Source organism: Bison bison, unplaced genomic scaffold (genome assembly GCF_000754665.1).
Source record: "Bison bison bison isolate TAMUID 2011002044 unplaced genomic scaffold, Bison_UMD1.0 scf7180017864280, whole genome shotgun sequence".
Classification (NCBI taxonomy): domain Eukaryota; kingdom Metazoa; phylum Chordata; class Mammalia; order Artiodactyla; family Bovidae; genus Bison; species Bison bison.
In genome coordinates, this window is record NW_011494852.1 from 3,629,943 (window position 1) to 3,639,907 (window position 9,965).

A 9,965-nucleotide genomic window follows, 5' to 3' on the forward strand; every position below is an offset into this window, starting at 1 on the left:
CCTCTTGGTTGTTGAATTCCTGGCTCTTTCACTAGAAGAAAATGAATAGGTTGGTGATTCAACACTTTGCATCTCCAGTGAAGACCTGGGCAGGTGACGAGGAAGCCTCAAAGGCAGGCCGCTGTTGACTCTGCCCACCTCAGAGGCACATTTAGGTAGGAACAAGTGTGCCTGAATTATGGGTATTTTCTCAGTGGTGTCAGCTCCTACAAAGTCAAAAGTGGGTACCCTGGCTGGCTAGGCCCCAGGTGTTCTGACTGAAGGCGAGAATAGAAGAATCTTCCTTAAAATGTACAGTATTGTCCCTTCTGGCTGTAACAGACATGCTCTGGCCATCAGTACCTTAGGTGCCCTGAATACTGGTGGAACCAGAAGTGTTTCTAAACACAGGTATGATGCTGTCTCCTCCCACTGCAGCACCTATACTCCGGACTGGAAAGCCGCTCATGCTCTGACTGGATTCATGAACAGCAGTATCTCCAGCCACAGGTTTAGTGCCAGCCCCTCTGATAGTAACAGCCAGGCTCCCCTGGGTGTCTCACAGAAGGCTGGAAGTGTTTATTGGCTCAATGGGCCCCAAATGCTCTGTCCATTTGTGGGAAGAGAACCAGGTGCCTCAAAGATGGAAGTGGGTCTGGGGACAGGTGCAAAGACCCCAAAACTACCACTACCTAAAGGGGCTTAGATGCTGATGGGGTGCCCCACCCTCTGATAGTCCTGCCTTTCAGCCATTTATTTGATCATCCTCCATCATAGGTATTGTGCTGTCCTTGCTTGTTGGGACACGTGTGTTCTGGTAGTGACCAGGTGCTCTGACTGTAGGGGAACAAAAGGGCCTCTGACACAGGTGTGGTTTTGGACCTTTCAGCACCACGGATGTCCTCTGGTCAGGTGTGTCCCAGGTGGTCTGACTGTGGGTGGGAACCGAGGCATCTCCCAAGCACTGTTATGATGCCGGCCCCTCCTACTGCATCTGCTGTGTTCCAGCAGCCCAGCACCCAGGTGACCCAGACTTCAGCAGGAGCAGCCATGCCTCAGGAGTGAGTTTGTTCTCAGGGCTGCTGTCTCCTTCAGTAGGAACAGGTGCACTGGGCAGAGTGGGCCTCAGGTGCTCTGACTGTAGGCAGGAAGGAAAGGTCTCCCAGGACAGTTTTCGCTCCATACAACCTGGTCGCTCTAAACTCAGTGGCAGGTGCTGTAGGCTGACAGGTAGCAAGTCTAAGCCTATACAGTGTGAGCTGTAGTGCTGGGTGTTCTCCCAAGCCTAGTTCCAAAGCTGGGTGCCTGCCCCAGACATGGTACTGGCGTTTGGAATGAACACAGTGACCCCAAAGCTGCCACCACCCAAAGGGGTCTAGATGCTGACAGGATATTCCCCCTGTTGTGGTGGCTCCTTCCTGACAGTCTGCCTTTTGATCACTGTTTGATCATCCTCCTATGCTGTCCCTTTTCCATGAGTTCCTAGTGCCATCAACCTGATCTCCTTTAGGCAAGGATCTAGGGATGGATTGGATGGCCCAGGCCTCACACAGGCAGGCCTGCTCAGGGAGAAAAGCAAGGGGAGTCCCTCTGGCCCTGGAGGAGGGCTCTTTACTATTCTCGAGTGGCTACACATCTTTGAACTGTAAGCACACAATACTGTCACTTGGAGAGTCTTACCAGGACACAGCTCATTCGGTAAAGAATCTGTCTGCAGAGACTTCCCTGGTGGTCCAGAGGCTAAGACTCCGAGTTCCAATGCAGGGGGCCTGGGTTCAATCCCTGGTCAGGGAACTAGATCCCACATGCTGCAACTGAAGATCCTGCATGCCACAGGGAAGACAGAAGACTCCCCATGCAGCCCAATAAATAAAAGTTAAAAAAAAAAAAAAGAATCTGCAAAGCAGGAGACCCAGGTTCAATTCCTGGATCAGGAAGATCCACTGGAGAAGGAAATGGCAACCCACTTCAGTAGTCCTGCCTGGAGAATCCCATGGACAGAGGAGTTTGGCAGGTTCCAGTCCATGGGGTCACAAGAGTTGGACATGACTTGGAACTAAACCACCACAGACCACTGCCACCAGGATCCCAAGGGAACGATCTTGGAGAGGAGCCCCAAGCCTACTGGACTGGATAACACCTCTTCAGGGTGATAGAAAACTTGAGGAGGTAACAGCCCTAGATCTGGGTAGAACCTGCTGGGAACAGGGTGGAGGAAGGGCACAGGTGCTCCAGAGAGATCCCTGCCCAAAGCGGGAATGGGGAGGGCGAGCTGGGCTGGCACAGGAAGGAGTGAAACTTGCTGAGGAAGTTGCCCATGGAGGGAGGGCAGTTGAACCTGAGAGTGTAGTACGAAACTTGAGCTCTCCTCACTACCAGCTCCTCCAAGGTATGGTGTGCACAGATCAGCCTGATGCTTGTGACATAGTGCTGAAATGCATTGACAGAGAAAGGGCCCTCCAGCAAAGGGGAGTGATGGAAAAGCATGAGAGGGCAGAGGGCGAAGCCCAGCTGCCCAGTCCCAGAGGAGTGTTTTAACTCTTCAAGGCAGCCCTTTGCAAGTATTTGGCACCACATGTGCCCTGTGGTCTGGAGGACTATTCAGGACTGTGAACTCCCAGAGCTTGCACAACTGTCACCCCCAGGTGTGCAGGTTCCTCCACACCAAGGCTCAGCAACCAGTCCCTATGAGTCCCTCAGCCCTTTCCCCATGGTCACTGCCGAGCAGAGCCTGCCAAAGCCAGAGGCCAAAGTGCCAGAGCAACCTGGATCCTGCCAGGGTCAGGGCTGGCTTGCAGGAAGGAGTCAGGGTAAAAGAAAGGGGGTTTGGGGGACCAGGGTTCAGCTCTGTTCCAGTCATTGCCCAGGAGGCCTGGGATAGCTGCAAGAGAATGGGTGCTAAGGTGCAGAGGAAAGGATGAGCAGCTTCTGTCCCAGCCTCTTCCTTTCAGGTGGTCACCACCCACCACAGTTTACTCCACACTCTCCACTTTTCATGCTAGTAGCTCAGGGCTACCAGATGTGCCTCCTTGGGGGACCTCTCTATCACTGTTCCAAGTCCAGGAGCAGGCATGCCTTCTCTGTGGCCACCTTGGAAAGGAGCAAGTCCCCAGCATCTTGAGCTGGGGAGTTTTCTGAGATGGGGCACCCAGACCTGACCTGACCAGATAGACGCTGCACCCTGCAACATAACTTTCCAGGCAGGCAAATTCTCTTCAATTCTTTTCGTATACTTTACAGATTGCAAACAGCATTTAACCCTTAGAACCTTCCTCAGCTCACATGCATGTTAGTGGAGAAGCCAGAATTTGAACTCAGTCTGATTCCAGAGCTCATGCGTTATCCACTTGACTGTGGTGCCTCCTCTTCATGTAGGCATTGTGGGTGACCATTTTTATAGTCCTTAGGAGACTCAGCACCATGGCACACCTCTGATGAGCACATGCAATGCATAGTAGGAGGTCTGAATTGGTTCAACTCAACCAATTCAGACTCAAGGTACCCACAGGCCACAGTGGGCTCTAGTATCTTCAGAATCTTCTGGGAGAAGGAGAGAACAGAGAGGACAGAGAGCAGAAATTGTCAGAATTACCCCTCAGGCATCTCTCTGCCAAGTGAGCCATGCAGCAAACTAAGCAGCTGTGAGCTGTCTTCTCCTGGGTGCAGGACAGATTTATTGCAGGATTCACCTTGGGTGAAAAGTCTTATTACTCAAGGACACAGTATCTCTTGTAATAATCCTATAGATTCACTTTAAGGGTCATGATCAGAATTGATAACTTACCAATATTAATTTTTCCACTCTACCAGATTGGTACATATTTTCTTTATATTTAGGACTTTTAAATTTTCTTTCAGAATGTTTTGTAGTAGGAGGTGACAAATGATAGCCCATGAGCCATGTTTTGTCCACAGCCTGTTTTTGTGGATGTAAAATGTGGGTGTGTAATGCCAGTAAGCTTAAAATAGTATTAACAGTTACTAAATTTAAAAAATAAATAAAAACAGAAGAAAATACAACAAGATGTAACCTGTAAAGCCTGTAATATTTACTATCTGGCTCTTTACAGAAAAATTTGCCAAAAACTCTTTTGTAGTGTATAGGTATTATACAACATTGGCTAATTCCTAAGCATTTTATAAGGTATCATAAATTTTACTTTTAAATTTTAATTTTCAGTCATTCATTAGCAGAAAATACAATTGATTTTTGTGTATTTACCTTGTATGTGGGAACCTTACTAAATTTATTCTTTATTCTAGTAGATTCTTTGCAGAGTCCTTAGGATTTTGTATTTACACAATCATGTTGTCAATGAATAAAGATAGTTCTATTTCCTCCTCTTTACTTTGTATGCCTTTATTTTGCTTACCGTCTTCATTTGCTACAACCTAAAATATTGAAAAAAGAGACATCATTTTCTTGGTCTTAGAGGAAAGTGTTCAGTGTGCTATTAAATGAAATCTGTTATATTAACAGAGGCATTTTATCACTTAAAGGAAATTTCCTCCAATTCTTATTTTGTCAAAAGATTTTTCTGAAGAGGCCCTTGTATTTTGTCAATTACCTTGCCCACAGTTTTAAGATAATCACATGACTTTCCTTCTTTATTTTCTTAATATGATGAATTGCTTTGATTGGTTTTTGAGTGTTAAACCAACCTTGCATACCTGGGACAAATCCCACTGGTACCCCTAGATCAACCTTTGCTCTCTGGTTGGATTCAATTTTAAAGTTTTGTTAAAGATTTTTAATGTCTGTGTTCATGAGGGATATTAAACTGTTAATTTCTTTACTGTTGGGCTTTGATATTAGTGTCATGTTTGCCTTGTAGAATGAGTAGAAAATGTTTACTCCTATACTCTCTGAAAGAGTTTATATAACACTGGTAAAGTATCTGATGTTAAAGCTGAAACTCCAGTACTTTGGCCACCTGATGAGAAGAGTTGACTGATTGGAAAAGACTCTGATGCTGGGAGGGATTGGGGGCAGGAGGAAAAGGGGACAACAGAGGATGAGATGTCTGGATGGCATCACCGACTCGATGGACGTGAGTTTGAGTGAACTCTGGGAAATGGTGATGGACAGGGAGGCCTGGCGTGCTGCAATTCATGGGGTCACAAAGAGTCAGACACGACTTAGCAACTGAACTGAACTGAAAGTATCATCCTTACATGTTTAATAAAATTAATCTGGATCTGCAATTTTCATCAACAAAAGGAGTTTAAGGTCACTTGTTATCCTTTTGGAGGAGGAAATGGCAACCCACTCCAGTATTCTTGCCTGGAGAATCCCAGGGGCAGGGGATCCTGTTGGGCTGCCATCTATGGGGTCGCACAGAGTCGGACATGACTGAAGCAACATCTGTCAAAACTGTAGTGAAGCTCCCTTCTTTATTCCTCATACTGGCCATTTGATTTTTTTCCCTTTTTATTTCTTGATCCAACTTGCTGGAGTTTTATCAATTTTATTAATATTTTTAAAAATCCATTTTGTTAATTTTCTCTAAGGTATACTTTCTATTTCTACTCCTTTATTATTTATTTATAGTTTGGATTTAATTTGTTCTCCTTGTCTCTAATCTTAGAATTGAAAATTAAATCCTTGTTTTTCAAGCTCACTTCCTTTTTCATATGAGCAGTTAAATCAGCAACATTCCCTTAAGTACTGCTTGGGCTGCATCCCACAAGTTTTAATTTGGTGTGCTTAAATTAAAAATGTTTTCCTGACATTGTCTGGAGCTCTTTCTCTCTTGTCATTGACCAAATAAATTGAGGCTTACAAAATTGAACTCTAAGCTTTAGTCTCAGCTTAGTCCAGTTGCTCAGTCGTGTCTGACTCTTTGCAGCCCCATGGACTGCAGCACACCAGGCTTCCCTGCCCATTACCAACTCCAAGAGCTTGCTCAAACTCTTGTCCATCAAGTCAGTGATGCCATCCAAATATCTCATCCTCTGTCATCCCCTTCCCCTCCTGCCCTCAATCTTTCCCAACATCAGGGTCTTTTCAAATGAGTCAGTTCTTCGCATCAGGTGGCCAAAATATTGGAGTTTCAGCTTTAGCATCAGTCCTTCCAATGAACACCCAGGACTGATCTCTCTTAGGATGGACCGGTTGGATCTCCTTGCAGTCCAAGGGACTCTCAAGAGTCTTCTCCAACACCACAGTTCGAAAGCATCAATTCTTCGGTACTCAGCTTTCTTTGTAGTCCAACTCTGACATCCATACATGACTACTGGAAAAACCATAGCCTTGACTAGATGGACCTTTGTTGACAAAGTAGTGTCTCTGCTTTTTAATATGCTGCCTAGGTTGGTCATAACTTTCCTTCCAAGGAGTAAGCGTCTTTTAATTTCATGGTTACAATCACCATCTGCAGTGATTTTGGAGCCCAAAAAAATAAAGTCTGACACTGTTTCCACTGCTTCACTTCACTAACTGCCATGAAGTGATGGGACCGGATGCCATGATCTTCGTTTTCTGAATGTTGAGCTTTAAGCCAACTTTTTCACTTTCATCAAGAGGCTCTTTAGTACTTCACTTTCTGCATAAGGGTGGTGTCATCTGCATATCTGAGGTTACTCATATTTCTCCCGGCAATCTTGATTCCAGCTTGTGCTTCTTCCAGCCCAACGTTTCTCATGATGTACTCTGCATAGAAGTTAAATAAGCAGGGTGACAGTATACAGCCTTGACGTACTCCTTTTCCTATTTGGAACCAGTCTGTTGTTCCATGTCCAGTTCTAACTGTTGCTTCCTGACCTGCATACAGGTTTCTCAAGAGGCAGGTCAGGTGGTCTGGTATTCCCATCTCTCAGAATTTTCCACGGTTTATCGTGATCCACACAATCAAAGGCTTTGGCATAGTCAGTAAAGCAGAAATAGATGCTTTTTTGTGGAACTCTCTTGCTGTTTTGATGATCCAGCGAATGTTGGCAATTTGATCTCTGGTTCCTCTGCCTTTTCTAAAACCACCTTGAACATCTAGAAGTTCATGGTTCATGTATTGCTGAAGGCTGGCTTGGAGAATTTCAAGCATTACTTCACTAGAGTGTGAGATGAGTGCAATTGTGTGCTAGTTTGAGCATTCTTTGTGGGGCCCAAGATAAAGTGAACTGGAGGTATGAAAATGAATGTGTCCCCGCTGACAGAGGTGGTTTCAGAACCTCAGGACTTGGTGGGAGTGCTGCTTGTGGTGGCTGCTTGGCTGAGGCAGGTGGGGATGAGAGTTTGGCTGAGCACCCAGGCCTGGTGACCCGGCCCTCCCCGCTCAGCTCTGCCAATGGGCATGGCTGGTGGTGTTTTCCCTGATGGAAATTGCATAAATTGCATTCTCCAAAACTTCACCCATGGGAACTGCCACCTCTGAATCCTAAAGACCCAAATGGGTGGTGCCTGCCCCTTCACTTTCAAGTCAGGCCGTTTCTGCAGGACTTGACACATGGTGGTGGTGGGGGTGGGAGTGTCCCGGGGGGCAGGGGGTGTCCCCCGTTTCAGATACTTGGATGTGATTAAAGTGAAATAATGTTACAGGCAGAGAGACCATGGTGTGCAAAGGCTTGGAAGTGCATTTGAGTGGAGTATTTGGGAAACCTGGGGCCAGTCTCCTATCAAGTCTCCTGTCTACAGGAAACAGATTTGGAGTGGCTTGGCAGGTTGAGCAGTTAGGGCTTTATCTGAATGTGATGGTAGACATGGAGGCTTTTGAACCTAGAGCTAGGGCTTTAAAAGGTTCCCAGAGGTGGGAGGGGGTCCAAAAGGGAAGGGGTATATGTATACATGTAGCTGATTCACTCCATTATGCAGCAGAAACTAACACAACATTGTAATGCAATTATACACTTTTTTTTTTTTAAAGGGTTCCCTGGTGGCTCAGGAGGTAAAGAGTCTGCCTGCAATGCGGGAGGCCTGGTTTGATCCCTGGGTCAAGATCCCATGGAGAAGGAAATGGCAGCCCTCTCCAGTATTCTTGCCTGGAGAAGCCCATGAACAGAGGAGCCTGGCAGGCTACAGTCCATGGGGTTGCAAAGAGTTGAGCACCATTGAGCGACTTCACTCTCTTCTTTTTCTTTAAAAAAGAAAAGAAAATGCAACAAAGTATACAGTAAAAATCAGCTCTCATTCTAAAAGCAATTAAAACATTTGGGGGGAACCCCATTTAAAAAGATAAAAGGTTCCCAGAGGCAGCTTAGGGTAGAGTGGACATGGGGGTGGTAATGAGAGTGAAAGTGGGAGATCCTGAGAAAAAGTTGCTGGCCTGTATCCAAGAGTAACCATGAGGTCAGGACCAGAGCAGTAGCCAAAGAGGGGTGTCTGGAGCCCTATACAAAGGTTACAGGATAAAAATCTCTGGAACTGACCAAGCCCCATAGCAACCATTGCCATGAGCCTCTGGATCTAAGCCAGCCAGTTCCCTGACCTCATACTAGGCAAAATGCCTACCATATTACCCACCTTATAGCATCCTAACCAATCACCTAATGCCACCATTCCAATAGGAATTTTCTCTGTCTTGAGGCCATAAAAATTGGCTGCTAGCCTGCAAAAGGGTTCAGCTCTCCTTTGAGCTGGCCCACTCTTCTGTGTCTCCGACTCTAATAAACTTTATTCTCCTTTCATTCTGCCTCACATCTGGAAATTCTTTTCCAACTCATGCACAGACCACAACAGACTCCTGTCTAGACACAAACAAGAGCCTTTGTGTCTAGGAGCATTTTTACTTGTCCTGGAAAAAAATCTCATCTCTGATCCCTGAAACACCAGAGCAGGCTAAGACTCCCCACTCCCCCCACCCCAGCCTCCGACCTCGGCCTCCTCCATCCTGAAGGGTGCCAGGAGCACACAGAAGCTAAAGGTGGTGCCAACTCAGGAACTGTGCTTGAGTTCTGGAATCAGGCCAGCCTAAATGTGTGTGTTTGGTGTATGAAGAGTTGGGGAGAGAGGACAGGCCTGTCTGAATTTGCAGGGGACTGTGAGAGGCATTTGCAGTTTCTCTCAAAAAAAGGGGTGGGGGGGAGGAAGTAGAGTTACACCCTTTCTCATAAAACTGGTTTTAATTTAATGTCTGGAGGAAGATGACTGCCTGGCCATCACCTCTTTCTGAGTCCTTTCTGGAAGCTTCCTTTGGTAAGTCCTGATTTCGTGGCAATTTTAAATTGACAGTTTTAAATCTAATCCTCTTTATGTTGTAAGGCAAGCCTGGCTTTTGCTCATCCCAGATACCCTTTGATTTCTGTTCAGTCCACATGTACTCAGGGGAGACGATCTTGGTGGGTTTGTGGTAAAGCAGGTATTTGTTCAGGTGGCTTTCATCATTTCGCATGGCCTCTATATGATTGGCCTGGTCGACCACCACCATCTCGTGGCAGGCCTTGGTGGGTTTGTAAACCTCTGGCATGGACCCCACAAATAAGGCCCCTGTGTAATAAAAGTCCCCCTCATCATCAGGAATATGGGCCTGTGACTGAGGCTGGCGTTCATAGGGGAAACTTTCTTGACTAAGCTCATAGAAGTCAGAATGGAGGGTGCCAAACAAGGAGGAGAGGATCTCCATGCTCACATGATCACTAAACTTCATGTCCACATTTGCACATATAAGGTAATTCACCTCCTCATAGAAGCGCTGCTCAGTAAAATTTCTGATCCCCTCCATACGGTGCATAGAGATCTCCTGCCAGTTGGCACAGCTCTGGACCTTGAGAATGATAATCTGCTGTCCTTTCTGAAGGGGAATGCGAGGAACATAGTCTGGCCAGTGAGTGAAGATATAGTAGTTCACCCTGTGTCCCACCATGAAGTACATCTCTGCCGTCTTCAGGAACAGCTTCAGGTCGAAATGTATTTTTTTACAACAAACACAGTTAATCCAATGGTGATATTCTGAAGCTGGAACTGTTCATTCAGGATGTCAGTGTTGAAAGCCCTGTCCCAGATGATGGGAGCCAGGCAGGGGGTCACAGGAAGAACATCTTTCCTAGGGGGTATT

At 46.3% G+C, this 9,965-nt stretch overlaps 1 pseudogene; it reads right to left on the minus strand.

Moving 5' to 3' along the window:
- Positions 1 to 9,032: 9,032 nt before the first annotated feature.
- Positions 9,033 to 9,965, minus strand: part of LOC104995406 — a 1,063-nt pseudogene continuing 130 nt past the window's right edge.